At 42.8% G+C, this 16,371-nt stretch overlaps 1 protein-coding gene across 1 annotated transcript in view; it reads left to right on the forward strand.

Moving 5' to 3' along the window:
* efna2a (ephrin-A2a) overlaps positions 1–16,371 on the forward strand; it is a 311,101-nt gene that overhangs the window by 83,465 nt on the left and 211,265 nt on the right. The gene's annotated exons all lie outside the window — the stretch shown is intronic.

Raw genomic sequence — 16,371 nt, forward strand, 5'->3', positions numbered from 1 at the left:
GGATCGAGACGGTGAGTTTAAAATGAGTTCATCAAGAACACGGGGACACAGTTGGAAACTGGTGAAGGGGAAATGTCTCACAAACATTAGGAAGTGTTTCTTTACACAAAGAATGACAGACACTTGGAATAAGCGACCAAGTCGTGTGGTAGACAGTAAGACTTTCAAAACTCGACTTGACGTTTTTTTTAGAAGCAACTAGGGGGCTTTGCCCCCTGCTTGCTTTGCTCACCAACCATCCTGCCGCCCCCCCCCACCTGCACTACACACCAGCCATTTCACGTCTCTGCCACTTGCGTTTCTGGATTTCAATTTCACCAAACTATAAATCTTTTAATTCTCATGGATGCGCCTCTTCATTGTGTAGAAACACGACTTTTTCCTGATGGCAACACAAATTAGATGTTCTACAAGTCTCTGACTTAAAGTTTAAAGGCGAACAATATCTACATACTTCTGTCATATCACCGATGTCCATATATTCGATCTCTTTTCACTGATCAGTTATTTCATCCATCCATTATCCAACCCGCTATATCCTAACTACAGGGTCATGGGGGTCTGCTGGAGCCAATACAGGGCGCAAGGCAGGAAGCAAACCCCAGGCAGGGTGCCAGCTCACCACAGGGCGCACACACCAAGTAATAATTTCCATTTGTTAGCGCTAATGTGATCTTTACTACCCTTTTTGGAGACTTTCGAATTTTAGTACTTCCATTATCTCTGATCTGCTCTGCATGTGTATCACACCAACATTTTTGAATTCTTTACGACGTTCTACTTTGTCATCTACTCTTTGTCTTTTATTTCCGGCCCCGGGCCTGGTTAAATCTCTTGGCTCAAAGTCTCGTCTCGTGTGACGTGAAAGTGTCTCTCTGAGAAAATCACGTCTCGTCTCCTTTCCAAGATTTTTTTATTCTAATAGAGAGATAAGTGGAGAGGACTGGCAAGCGTTGTTGGAATGAATGGCCCGTTCTCGTCCAGATCGGTTGAATGTTCACAGAGGAAAGTCGACTCCAGAATGGGCACAAGGATAGTGAGAATGGCAGACAAAAAGCCAAGGACAACTGCCAAAGAGAGACAAGCTGAACTCCAAGGTTGAGGTCCATCAACGTCTGGTGGCACCATCTGTCGAGTGACTGTGGGCTCAATGGAAGAAGACCCCAGAAGACTCCACACAAAAACACCAGACTGGAATTTGCTCAAATGCATACTGATGAGCCACAGTGCTTCTGGGAGAAGGTCCTATGGACAGATGAGACAACACTGGAGCTTTATGACAAGTCACCTCAGCTCTGTGACCACAGGTGACAACGTGAGGCTGTCAAAGAAAAGAGCAGCAGGCCTGCTCTGAAACATGGAGGAGGCTCAGTGAAGTTTTGGGGCTGCTTTGCTTTGTCTGGCATGGAGTGTCTCGAGTCTGTGCAGAGGACAATGAACTCTCAAGACCACCAAGACATTCTGGATCCAAACGTCCTGCCTGGTGTCACAAGCCTCTGTCTCAGTCACAACTCACGGACCCTCCAACAGGATAAGGGGCCAAAAAACACAACCAGAAGCACCCAGTAATGGATAAGAACAACACCTTGGCCTGTTTCTGTAGTGGCCTTCTGATTTGAATCCCCATCGAAAATCTATGAAAAGACCTGAAACAAGACCCCCTTCAAAGCTGACCCTGCTTGGAGTAGTTTGCTCAGGACGGGTGTCCCAAACGACCTGTGGACAGGTGACAGACATCTCATGGAGAGTTCCAGGTGTGTGCAGGCACATCAAACTCTAAAGGCTGTGCCTCAAAATATTAGGTGAAGGGTCCCATCATTTTTGTCATTAATGTAAAACAGGGGGGTCCAACTCTGGTCCTGGTGGGCTGCAGTGGCTGCAGGTCTTCATTCTAACCAGCTTCTTAATCAGTGAGGCATTTTTTGCTGCCTATTCACTTGTTTTGCCTTCATTTTAACTGACGTGACTCGGACCCCTTAAGTTGTTTCTTTTTCCTTAATGAGCAGCCAGACAATAAGGAGACACAAAACACGACCTGCTCACCTGAAAATAAAGAAAAGGTGAAGGTCTCGGTCAGGTGGGGTCTGCTCAGGTCACCAAAACATCTTGACGGTGGTCTTAGAAACAAATAGAAAATCAACAGTGTGCTGTGGCCAGAGGGGTGTGCGGGTGGGGGGGGGCCTTAGGCTGACCAACCCCACTTGGGGCCAGTTACGTCAAATGCTGTTACCAGTATGTGTGGACTGTAGAAACTTACGGGCAAATTTAATAAAAAATAATGTTAACATACACCAGATTATTACAGTATTCAGCTCACTTTTTGCAAGATAACACTCAGACTTTATCAAAATATAACAATATAATCTATTACATAAGTGCAATTCATAATTCATGACAATACCACTGCGGTGGGTTGGCACCCTGCCCAGGATTGGTTCCTGCCTTGTGCCCTGTGTTGGCTGGGATTGGCATCAGCAGACCCCCGTGACCCTGTGTTAGGATTCAGCGGGTTAGAAAATGGATGGATGGATGGATGACAATACCACGACAGTGCGAAATGCGATGCGGTGTGATAATTAGCAGGGCCGCTTCTATCCTCTGTGTCTCGATATGCAGGATGTCAGAACTCACGTTGATGTCATGTCAGCCGGTTATCATGTTTTTGTGCATTAATATTTGGACATGTTTATGGCCTACAAATAAAAATGTGAGTTTCAGTGTTTGGACAGGACGTGTGAAATTAACGTAGAGGTATCATCATGAAATCTCTTACCGGTTTTTTAGGTTTAGAGATGAAAATTCACCTTACTTGATGTAATATTTATATGTCCCTGAAATGTATTATTATTATCAGGCATGGTTTAGGCACCTATGTCATCAGGAAGGTACCAGAAAAAGGAACCTCGATGTTTTCTGTGTTAGAGTTAATTTAGAGCATGGATGCCGTGGATGTAAGAGCTGTGATAAATAAAGCTCCCCTGCATACTGAAAATAAAGTCTCGCCATCATTTCATTTCCACAATTTGTAAAAACAAGACACTTGCCTTCCGATTTGAAAAGTCGTTGATGACATCGTCGTCATCTAATCTGGATCTGCAATGTCTTTTTCTATAGATAGGAGAAGCCAACCCAGCGACTAGTGGGCTATACCTATTTTAGGAAGGGATTATACTGGTGGGCGGCACGGTGGCACTGCTACCTCGCAGTTAGGAGACCTGTGGTTCGCTTCCCAGATCCTCCCTGCGTGGAGTTTGCATGTTCTCCCCGGGTCTGCGTGGGTTTCCTCCCACAGTCCAAAGACATGCAGGTTAGGTGGATTGGCGATTCTAAATTGGTGTGGGTGTGTTTGTGTGTGTCCTGCGGTGGGTTGGCACCCGTCCCGGGATTGGTTCCTGCCTTGTGCCCTGTGTTGGCTGGGATTGGCTCCAGCAGACTCCCGTGACCCTGTGTTTGGATTCAGCGGGTTGGAAAATGGATGGATGGATTATACTGGTGACCCTTTTCGGATGATGAAGGTGGACTATGGAATGTTTTCAAAGACGTACAGGTTATGGAATTAGACCTTGAAGAGGGATTTTAAAAGAGTTGATCTTAGAAGCATCTGAGACATAAAATCATATGAGAAAGTTTGTGAGCCCCTCTGAGCCTGCATAATAATTGACTCTCCTTTCAACATTAAAGATAACAGTGGTATGTCTTTCATTTCCTAGGAGTACTGCGGTGTTTTCCAAACAAAGATTTTTAGTGACGCAGTATTTAGTTGTATGAAATGAAATCAAATGTGAAAAACTGGCTGTGCACAAATGTGGGTCCCCTTGTCATTGTGCTGATTTGAATGCCTGTCACTGCTCAATGCTGATTGGTTGATGAGCTCGTTACGCCTTGAACTTCATAGACAGGTGTGTCCATCATGAGATATAAAGGTATTTAAGGAGGTCAATCACAAGTTGTGCTTCCTTCCCTTTGACTCTCCTCTGAAGAGTGACAGCATGGGATCCTCAAAGCAACTCTCCAAAGATCTGAAAACAAAGATTGTTGAGTCTCCTGGTTTAGGGGAAGGCTACAAAAAGCCATCTCAGAGGTTTAAACTGTCAGTTTCTGTAACTGTAAGGAATGGAATCAGGAAATGGAAGGCCACAGGCACAGTTGCTGTTAAACCAGCAGGTCTGGCAGGCCAAGAAAAATACAGGAGCGGCATATGAGCAGGATTGTGAGAATGGTGACAGACAACCCACAGATCACCTCCAAAGACCTGCAAGAACATCTGGCTGCAGATGGTGTATCTGTACATCGTTCTACAATTCAAACATCTGTATGGCAGGGTGATGAGAAAGAAGCCCTTCTGCACTCGCGCCACAAACAGAGTCGCTTGTTGTATGCCAATGCTCATTTAGACAAGCCAGATTCATTATGTAACAAAGTGCTTTGGACTGATGAGACAAAAATTGAGTAATCTGGTCATAACAAGAAGTGCTTTGCATGGCGGAAGAAGAACACCGCATTCCAAGAAAAACACCTGCTACCTACTGTCAAATTTGGTGGAGGTCCCATCATGCTGTGGGGCTGTGTGGCCAGTTCAGGGACTGGGGCCCTTGTTAAAGACGAGGGTCGGATGAATTCAACCCAATATCAACAAATTCTTCAGGATAATGTTCAAGCATCAGTCACAAAGTTGAAGTTACACAGGGGTTGGATATTCCAACAAGACAACGACCCAAAACACAGTTGGAAATCTACAAAGGCATTCATGCAGAGGGAGAAGTACAATGTTCTGGAATGGCCGTCACAGTCCTCTGACTTGAAGATCATAGAAAATCTATGGGATGATTTGAAGCAGGCTGTCCATCAAATTGAACTGAAGTGGAGAGATTTTGTATGAAGAATGGTGAACAAGACCTCCATCCAGAATCAGACACTCATCAGAGGCTATAGGAGGACAGCGTCTAGAGGCCAAAAGGAGGCTCAACTAAGTATTGATGTCATATCTCTGTTGGGGGGCCCACATTTATGCACCTGTCTAATTTTGTTATGATGCATATTGCATATTTTCTGTTAACCCAATAAACTTCATGTCACTGCTGAAGTCCTACTGTCTCCATAAGGCATGTCAGATATTAAAAGGAAGTTCAGCCAATGAGAAACAAAAATCCAAAGAATTATGAGGGGTTCCCAGACTTTTTCATATGACTGTATATATACTCTGTGGTGGGCTAGCGCCCTGCCCAGGGTTTGTCTCCTGCCTTGCACCCTGTGTTGGCTGGGATTGGCTCCAGCAGACCCCCGTGACCCTGTAGTTAGGATATAGCGGGCTGAATAATGGATGGATGGATGTATATATACTGGAGAATATAACTTGACAAATCCGCTTGAACGGAACACATGGACCTCAAAAGCGGGGCTCCCTTAGGTGCGGTGCCTGGGGGGGGTCACCCCACTTGCCACCCCCAAATGCCTCTCTGGGCTGTGGCAGAACGAGAGCAGCAACAAGTCCTGACATTCAATTAATGGCTTTAATTAGCAGCAAGAATTGGCTTCTCATTGAGAAACCGGTTGGAATGAAACTGGTTGGAGTTTGAAATCCCAGTTTGGTCGGCTCGTTTCACGTCTCATTTCTGTTTGGCTGCCATTAAATGAAGTAACGAATCAATTCAGAGGACTGAATCCTTAAAAACAGGGCAATTAGAATGAAGGGAACAGGAGTTCATTAGCAGTGAAAACTGGTCAGGGTTAAAAATGAAAACCTGCAGCCACTGTGACCCACCAGGACCAGACTTGGGGACCCCTGGTTTAGAATATTCTTTAAAATGTAAACTCGAAAGCCAAGTCTGATTTTTGTTGAATATGGAATCAGCCACCATTGGAGGTGTGGGGTGGGGGGCTTTCTTTTTTCATAAAGGGGTACCAACAAATTTGTTCACGTCTGTAGCCCTTTCATGTCAGACACAATCTTGTATATAAGTGTCACTGGGGGGCCGGGCGCTCTTCAGGTTGGGTTCTGCACCCTTTTGGAGTACTCGCTGAGCTTCTTTTCTGAAACGCGGCCTCCCCTCTCCTGCACCGCTGAGCTGAGTGTATGAATGATGGCAGCTTCAGTCACTGGGCCCCGCTCTGCCGTGTAAGCCCCTCTGCACAGCGTAGGTCCTCTCGGAGGAAGCTGACGTAGTCGGCCTCGGTACCCTTCAAAGTCTCTCTCCCGTGGACTCGGCCGGCCGGCATTTATTAAGGTGTGCGGTGAAACCCGAGCCTCACGGCCCCCTCGAGAGAGAAAGGCAGAGCTTGTTTTAAGAAAGCTCCCCGCAGCTTTACGCAGCCCCTGGGCCCAGGCCAGCATTTACTGCCATTTCTGGAAAACATCTCTGGCTGCCTGAGCCGGTTGGGCCGATGCCAGAAACGTGCACAGCTTCAATAAATCGGCCGGTGAAACTCGAGCACAAGTCGGGCTCCCGCTTGAAGTGGCTTCTAATTGAAACCTCCGCTTGTTAAGTAATCGTAGAGGAGGTCAGGCTGGCGCTCCCTCAGTGGCTGGTGGGCCTTGTGTCTGCGAGTGGAGGAAGATAAATCAGCAGGAGGAGAAAGGAAACAGTGAACCTTGACGGGGTGGGGGCAGTGACACTGGGATGACCCCCCGAAATCAAAGTTACAAAAAATCTGCAAAATGAAGGTATGGTCAAGTGAGGTATGGCACAAGATCCAAAATAAATGTTGGGGTGCCCCCCCAGCTTTTAATAATGGTGCCAGCTGAAACAGAAGGCACGACGCTGCAGTGCCACTGATAATCGGTCACTTCTGGGGTCCAGCTCCGTCGATGTCCTACTGGCAGCGCCTCGCGTTTCTAGTCCTCCGACCAGAAGGGGGCGGAGTCAATTGCCCTCACTGAGTGTCTTTTTGGTGCCGCGGGAACAGAAAGATGACACGGCTGGCGACGGTGCCCCCTTTAGTCCCGGGGTGTCATTGCTTACCTTGGATGATCCCTGAAGGTGACTGTTATGTATATTGTGTTAGTGGATCTACTTTTTTGTGGTGTATGTATACTGTTAACCATTATGTGTGCGTATGCGCATTGATATATAAGTTTTCTTAGTAATACAACAAGAAAATAATAATAAGAAAAACATGGAAAGCGGTTATGATACAGCGTTTCTCAATTTTATATAAGGTAGAATGTTGTAAGACACAACAGTGACAATCTGAGGTACTTATGTGACAGGAGGACACTTTATATCCATTAAAAGAGGGCCACCTTTATACCGTGAGTAAAAGACCCACCCCACTAGGATGAAAAGAAGCCTGTGAAAAGTTTCTTCCCATAGCATAATAAACTAAAGGGCACCTATAAAAAGAGGGGCACCACTCCACTTACATAAAGAAGGGTCTCATGCAGCACATAGTAGAACAATACCCTGTAGTTGTTAAAAGAGGGGTATCTCTGCATGGGGGTGGGCAACCACAAAGAAAATAGTAAAATCATCTCTGGGGGTACCTCACAGTCCAGGAAAGTAAAGGGGCGCCAGAAAATGACAACCTTCAATTTACATCTCTGGAGTACAAATGTATCGAAATATCAAAGGGTGACTTAGGCCCATGAAAAGGAAGACCCCTCACCGCCCAGCAAAAGAAAGGGCTCCCCCTGCAACACACAATGAGGGGCATTTAAGGTCTGTAAAAAGACAAGAAAAGATCACACCTCACATCCTAAAAGCAGAAGGATGCCATCTCTGTAAAAAGTGGGCCACCACTCCACCAGGAAAAAACGGGTATCAGAAAAAAAGGCTACCAGGACCCTGGGCACCCGGCAGCCCAGAGAAAGTGGGGAGTCCTGCAGTCTGCTTGACCCATGATGGCTAGTGATGTAATGAGTACAGGATCAGGGCAAAGTGCATGGTGGGTGATACACATGGCAGGTCAGCGGTTAGCATCCCTGCCTCACAGCTCTGTGGGACAAAACAAATTCTCAAACAGCACAGTAGGGAATGCAGGACAAGAGAAACACACTGTATATAGCGCCTTTCTCCAATGAATGTTATTTCAAGACCAAAGATGCAAACAATGTGGCCCTCCTTTATTTTGTATAGTGCCTTTCACAGTCAGACTTCAATGTGTTGTGTCTGACATCCCAAATTAGTCTTCCTTTAGTTTATATAGTGCCTTTCACAGACAGATGGCAATCTTTTTTGCCTTACATCCCAAATTAACCTTATTTATTTATATAGTGCCTTTCATGTACAGACTTTAATCTTCTGTGCCTGTTACCTCAGATTAATCATCTTTTATTTTCTGTAGTGCCTTTGAGAGATGAACTGTACAGTAAGCTGCTGTATCTAAAATCCCAGATTAGCCCAGATGAGTCCTGCTTTATTTATATAGTGCCTTTCACAGACAGATGTCAGTGTCTTGTCATTTGAAATCCCAAACTGGTCTTTTATTTTCTAGTGCCTGTAACAGATGGACTGTAAGTTACTGTGTCTGAGACCCTAGAACAGTTATACATTATTTTATATAGTGCCTTTCACAGACAGACACTTATTACTCCTTATTTATTTATATAGTGCCTTTCATTTACAGACTTTAATCTTCTGTGCCTGTTACCTCAGATTAATCATCTTTTATTTTCTAGTGCCTTTGAGAGATGAACTGTACAATACGTACTGTATCTAAAATCCTGAATTAGCCCAGATGAGTCCTACATTATTGAATATAGTGCCTTTCACAGACAGACGTACATCAGTTGTGTCTGATATCCCAAACCAGTCCTGCTTTATTTATATAATGCCTTTCACAGACAGATGTCAGTATCTTGTCATTTGACATCCCAAACTGGTCTTCTTTTATTTTCTAGTGCCTTTAACAGATGGACTATAAGGTGCTTTGTTGGAGACCCTAGAACAGTTATACATTATTTTATATAGTGCCTTTCACAGACAGACAGCAATCTTTTTTGTCTTCCAGCCCAAATTACTCCTTATTTATTTATATAGTGCCTTTCATGTACAGACTTTAATCTTTTGTGTCTGAAATCTCAAATTAGTCTTCCTTCATTTTCTATAGTGCCTTTTACACATAGACTGTTCGTTACTGTGTCTGAGACCCTAGAACAGTCCTACACTATTTTATATAGTGCCTTTCACAGCCAGACTTTAATGTGTTGTGTCTGATTTCCCAAACCAGTCCTCCTTTGTGTATATAGTGCCTTTCACAGACAGACTTCAACCTTTTGCGTGTGACATCCTGAATTAGTCTTTTTATTTTCTGTAGTGCCTTTCACAGATGGACTGCATGCTGCTGTGTCTGACAATTTCATTTATTTAGTGTCTTTCACAGATCTGTAATCACCACCATCAGCCCCCCCCTTGACCCCCATTCCGCAGGGCAGTACCCCCAGTGAGACCTCTACTTGCTCCTTTGTACACTTTGATACGCTGAATTAGTAGAAGAGGACGAGGGTTTTGGTGAGACCAAACACACACACACACACTTCCAGTCTCTCCCTTTTCGACGTTCTGATTAGACAGCGATCTGCCAATCAAGTGCGCTCCCGGTCCTGTGGGCGGTGCAGTGGGTTTTGTGACAGGTTTTACTTTTTAGCTTGTCTGACAATTGTTGGGGGGTAGGTGAGGATTGAGGTTTGGAGTTTATTTTTGGGAGGGGGCTGCAGTCAGGCCATTTGAAGCCATGAGGACAGCCGAGCTCTGAATGCATACTAATCCCCTGTTTATCCTCGCCGGCCGTCCCGGTCACACGGCTGCATTCCGCTTTTGTGTAATTGAATTTGAATTGTTCGGCGGCCGCCAATGGTGAAGCGATCCTCCCTCCCTGTCAGAATTCCATTAGGCCTGAAGAATTTGAACTTGACTCCTGCTGTCCCGCTTTAGGTTTGCTCAGATTAACGGCGGAGACGAGCGAGAGCGGCGCTCCTGCGGCGATGGACGGCCGAGATTTAGCCTATGCAAAACACGCCGGCCGGGGGCTCCAGCAACCCCACTCGAAGGCTCGAGCTTGGTGGAAATTTAGGAGGGGCGGTGCCTTCTCCTCCTCCTCCTCCTTTGTCTTTTGTTTCCTTTCAAGCAGAGACAAATGAATTCCATGTGTGAGTGGAGGGGTCAGGACAAAGTAGCTTGGAATAGCCCCCCAGACGTGAAAGCCCCAACCTGCAAAGTCACATACAACGAACGGTTTCCTAGGCCTCCTCTTCTTGGTAAAACCTTGGGGGGAGAAACCCAGCAGATGTGAGACGGGTGAGAGGATGGGATGTGTGACGACCGGGAAGAAAATCGAGCTAACTCACCTGTGCTCTGTAAGGCGCTATACACCATCTGAATCAAGGCCCCCATGAGGAGGACCTCAGTCAGAGTGCACCACCTAAATAAATATATATATAGATATAGACATATAGATATAGATAGATGTGTGTGTGTGTATAGATAGATAGATCTATAGATATTTAGATAGATGTGACAGACTGGTAAATAGTAAATGGACATTTGAAAGGCACTATATAATAAATCGATTATATAAAAAACTGAAATTGTAAATTTACCTATTAAAGGCAGAATATGTAAAGTCTGATTAAAGAAAGACACTACATAATACATATAGATTGATAAACGATATTAATAAATAATAAATAGTAAACAAACATGAAAGGCACTATATAATAGATAATCTGATTAAAGTATACATGAAATACACTATATAATACATATAGATTGATAAATGATATTAATAACTAATAAATAGTAAACATGAAAGGCACTATATAATACATAGATAGATAGATAGTCTGATTAAAGTGTACATGAAAGACACTATATAATACATATAGACTGATAAACGATATTAGTAACTAATCAATAGTAAACAAACATGAAAGGCACTATATAATAGATAGCCTGATTAAAGTATACATGAAAGACACTTTATAATACATATAGATTGATAAATGATATTAATAAATAATAAATAGTAAACAAACATGAAAGGCACTATATAATAGTCTGATTAAAGTATACATAAAAGACACTATATAATACATGTAGATTGATAAATGATATTAATAAATAATAAATAGTAAACAAACATGAAAGGCACTATATAATAGATAATCTGATTAAAGTATACATGAAATACACTATATAATACATATAGATTGATAAATGATATTAATAACTAATAAATAGTAAACATGAAAGGCACTATATAATACATAGATAGATAGATAGTCTGATTAAAGTGTACATGAAAGACACTATATAATACATATAGACTGATAAACGATATTAGTAACTAATCAATAGTAAACAAACATGAAAGGCACTATATAATAGATAGCCTGATTAAAGTATACATGAAAGACACTTTATAATACATATAGATTGATAAATGATATTAATAAATAATAAATAGTAAACAAACATGAAAGGCACTATATAATAGTCTGATTAAAGTATACATAAAAGACACTATATAATACATGTAGATTGATAAATGATATTAATAAATAATAAATAGTAAACAAACATGAAAGGCACTATATAATAGATAGTCTGATTAAAGTATACATGAAAGACACTATATAATACATATAGATTGATAAATGATATTAATAAATAATAAATAGTAAACAAACATGAAAGGCACTATATAATAGTCTGATTAAAGTATACATGAAAGACACTATATAATACATATAGATTGATAAATAATAATAATAACTAATAAATAGTAAACAAACATAAAAGGCACTATATAATACATAGATAGATACATAGTCTGATTAAAGTATACATGAAAGACACTAGTATAATACATATAGACTGATAAACGATATTAGTAACTAATCAATAGTAAACAAACATGAAAGGCACTATATAATAGATAGATAGATCTGTTTAGTTTATGTGTGATTGTATTTCTATATGTATGCACACATGATGTCATATATAATCAATGGTATTGTTTGTAGGCACAGAGATGTCAGGTGACACAGATGTCAGGTGACACAGAACAGTTTGGCGTCAGTAAACCGCCCTGTCCCAAGGTCACCAGATGTGAGATGTATGACAGAAATTTCAAGGTCAGGTAGTGATGGTGCTGCAGAGTGGCGATGTGTTCGAATTTCACCGTCCTTTGCATGTGTGACAATACTGACCCGGTAACCACATAGCTCACTTGTCCTCCGTGGTGTGAAGTCAAGCTAACGCCTTCCTGTCTGCTGCCCCCGCTGGACTGATGAGGTACTGCTTCTAGATGCTTCCTCCTCAATTTCTCGGTTCTCATAAACTCCATCGACGTGACCAGTGATGCGTTGTGAATATCAAAAGGATTAGACAAAGAAATTAAAATAAAAGGAATTATGAGCCTGGCGTTTCTGAATGATGATTCAATAAACACCTATATAAGGAAATGAGTAGAGGGGGGAAAAAAAAGAAATGTGAGTCAAGACCACGGGACTCCTGAAATGCACACAAATAAATCTCATTATTTTCCTCAACTACAGGGGGCGCTGAAGTTGCTTCATTAAATGTTACCAAATTTTTCAAGTCCATGAAAATTTTTGAGGCTGATGAGTTGCTAATCTAGTAATCATGTTTGACTGGAGGGGCGCTGTTGTTAACTTACTAAATATTATCAAAATTTTGACATCTTTTCTAGTCTTTTGGGATGCCCTCCTTATATTCTTTGACTGCAGAGGGCACTGACGTCACCTCATTAGACATTTAGCAAGTTTTTCAGATCCATGAGAATTTTGGGGGGCTAGTTGTGGTGTCAATGTAGTAATCATGTTTGACTGCAGGGGGCGCCAAACTCCCTTTATTAGGCATTAGCAAATGATTCATATCCATGAGATTTTTTGATGCTCATGAGGTGCCAGTGTAGTAGTCATGGTTGACTGTGGGGGGCACTGCTGTCAGCTCTCTGGATATTCACACAATTTTGATATCCTTGCAAATCTTCTGGGCAGCTCTCGTTGTATTCTTTGACTGCAGGGGGTGCTGATGTCACCTCATTAGATATTAGTTTTTCAGATCCATAAGAATTTTTTGGGGCTAGTGAGGTGTCAATGTAGTAATCATGTCTGACAGCAGGGGGCGCTGAAGTCTCCTCATTAGACATTAGCAAAATTTTCAGATTCAGGAGATTTTTGGGCCAATGAGGTGTAAATGTAGTAATCACGTCTGACTTCAGGGGGCGCTGACATCACCTCATTAGATATTAGAACGTTTTTCAGATCCATAAGAATTTTTTGGGGCTAGTGAGGTGTCAATGTAGTAATCATGTCTGACAGCAGGGGGCGCTGAAGTCTCCTTATTAGACATTAGCAAAATTTTCAGATTCAGGAGATTTTTGGGCCAATGAGGTGTAAATGTATTACTCATGTTTGACTGTAGGGGGCGACAAAGTTGTCTCATTAGAGATTAGCAAATTTTTCAGATCCATGAGAATTTTTGAGGCTAATGAGGTGCCTGTGTAGTAATCATGGTTGACTGTGGGGGGCACTACTGTCAACTTACTGGATATTCAAAAAATGTTGACCTCCTTGGGAATCTTCTGGGCTGCCCTCGTTATTTACTTTGACTGAAGATGGCGCTGAAGTCACTTCATTAGAGACAGGCAAAAATCTTTCAGATCTATGAGATTTTTTTGGATTAATGAGTTGCCAATGTATTACTCATGTTTGACTACAGAGGGCGCTGAAGTCACCTCATTAGATTTTTGCAAGTTTTTCAGATGCATGAGAATTTTTGAAGGGCTAATGAGGTGCCAGTGTAGTAATCACTTTTGACTGGAAGTAGCACTGATGTCACCTCACTAGATATTTGCAAAAAAACGACACCCTTGCACATTTTCTGGGCTGCCTTCATTATTGTGTTTGACTGCAGGGGGCACTAATATCAGTTTACTAGATGTTCACAACATGTCGACCACCTTGAGAATCTTCTGGGCTGACCTCATTATTTCCATTGCCTGTAGGGGCGCCAAACTCTCTTCATTAGGCATCTCCTGACATCCATGCAAGTGTCCTTTTGACTGTAAGGTGCTGATGTCGCCTCACTACATGGTGGCAAAGTTCTGATGTGCAGGTGAACCCTGTGGATCAACCTTGGTGCTTATCTTGGCTGCAGGGGGTGCCGATGTTGCCTAAATATTAATAATCTCCTAAAAATCCATTTAGGTCTTGTGTATGGTTGCTCTTGACCACAAGGGGGCACTTCTTCTGATCTAACCAGGTGCTGACCTCTTTATCACGGTCAACTCCAGGGGGCGCTGATGTTGACTCTCTCTAGATCTCCTGAGATCCATGCAGACCTTGTTGCAACTTTTGACTGGAGGTTGCTGATGTGGCCTCACTAGATGGCAGCAAACCCCTGATATGCCCTGATAATCCTGTGGGTGAACCTTGGTGCGTATTTTGACTGCAGGGGGCGCTGATGTCAAATTGCTAGATATTAACAAACCCATGACAAGCTGTGCATATCTTCTAACTCTATTATCGCTCTTCACTACAGGGGGCATTGATGTTAATATTAGTAACGTCCTGAGAGCCTTGTTACAATTTTGAACTGGAGTTTGCTTGTCGCCTCACTAAATGGTAACAAACTTCGGATGTGCAAGTGGATCTTGTGGGCCAACCTTGACTACAGGGGGCGCTGATGTCACCTAAATTTTAATAATCTCCTAAAATCCCTTGAGGCCGTCTTGTGTATTGTTGCTCTTGACCACAAGGGGTAGTTCTTCTGATCTAACCGGGTGCAGACCTCATTATCGCTGATGTTGATTCTATCTAAATCTCCTGAGATCCATGCAGACCTTGTTACAACTTTTGACTGGAGGTTGATGATGTCACCTCACTTGATATTAGCAATTTCCTGATATACCCTGATAACCTTCTGGACAAACCTTGGTGCTTATCTTGACTGTAGGGGACACTGATGTCAGATTTGTAGATATTAGCAAACCCATGAGATCCATGCAGATCTTCTAACTTCATTACTGCTCCTGACTACAGGGGGCTCTAATGTCACCTCACTAAAGATTAGTAATCTCCTGAGATCCATGCAAACCTCCTTTTGACCGTAGGGTACTGATGTCACCTCACTAGATGGTAGCAAACTTCGGATATGCCCTGATAATCCTGTGGGTTTACCTTGGTGCTTATCTTGACTGCAGGGTGTGCTGATGTCAAATTACTAGATATTAGCAAACCCATGACAAGCTGTGCAAATCTTCTAACTCTATTATTGCTCTCGACTACAGGGGGCACCGATGTCACCTCACTAAAAATGAGTAATGTCCTGAGATCCGTGCAAACCTTGATACAATTTTGGACTGGAGTTTGCTTGTCGCCTCACTAGATGGTAACAAACTTGTGCAAGTGAATCTTGCGGGCCAACCTTGGTGCTTATCTTGACTGCAGATGGTGCTGATGTCACCTAAATATTTAAAATCTCTTAAAATTCCTTGAGGTCTTGTGTATTGTTGCTCTTGACCACAGAGGGTACTTCTTCTGATCTAACCGGGTGCAGACCTCATTATCACGATCAAGTCCAGGGGGCGCTGATGTTGATTCTATCTAAATCTCCTGAGATCCATGCAGACCTTGTTACAACTTTTGAGAGGAGGTTGCTGATGTCACCTCACTAGATATTAGCAATTTCCTGATATGCTCTGATAACCCTCTGGACAAACCTTGGTGCTTATCCTGACTGCAAGGGGCACTACTGTCACCTCACTAAAAATGAGTAATGTCCTGAGATCCGTGCAAACCTTGATACAATTTTGGACTGGAGTTTGCTTGTCGCCTCACTAGATGGGAACAAACTTTGGATGTGCCCTGATAATCCTGTGGGTGAATCTTGGTGCTTATCTTGACTGCAGGGGGCGCTGATGTCAGATTTCTAGATATCAGCAAACCCATGAGATCCATGCAGATCTTCTAACGTCATTACTGCTCATGACTACAGGGGGCACTTATGTCACCTCACTAAGGATTAGTAATCTCCTGAGATCCATGCAAACCTTCTTTTGACTGTAGGGTACTGATGTCACCTCACTAGATGGTAACAAACTTTGGATATGCCCTGATAATCCTGTGGGTGAACCTTGGTGCTTATATTGACTGCAGGAGGCGCTGATGTCAGATTTCTAGATATCAGCAAACCCATGAGATCCATGCAGATCTTCTAACTTCATTACTGCTCCTGACTACAGGGGGCACTTATGTCACCTCACTAAAGATTAGTAATCTCCTGAGATCCATGCAAACCTCCTTTTGACTGTAGGGTACTGATGTCACCTCACTAGATGGGAACAAACTTTGGATGTGCCCTGATAATCCTGTGGGTGAATCTTGGTGCTTATTTTGACTGCAGGGGG

Source organism: Erpetoichthys calabaricus, chromosome 12 (assembly GCF_900747795.2).
Source record: "Erpetoichthys calabaricus chromosome 12, fErpCal1.3, whole genome shotgun sequence".
Classification (NCBI taxonomy): domain Eukaryota; kingdom Metazoa; phylum Chordata; class Cladistia; order Polypteriformes; family Polypteridae; genus Erpetoichthys; species Erpetoichthys calabaricus.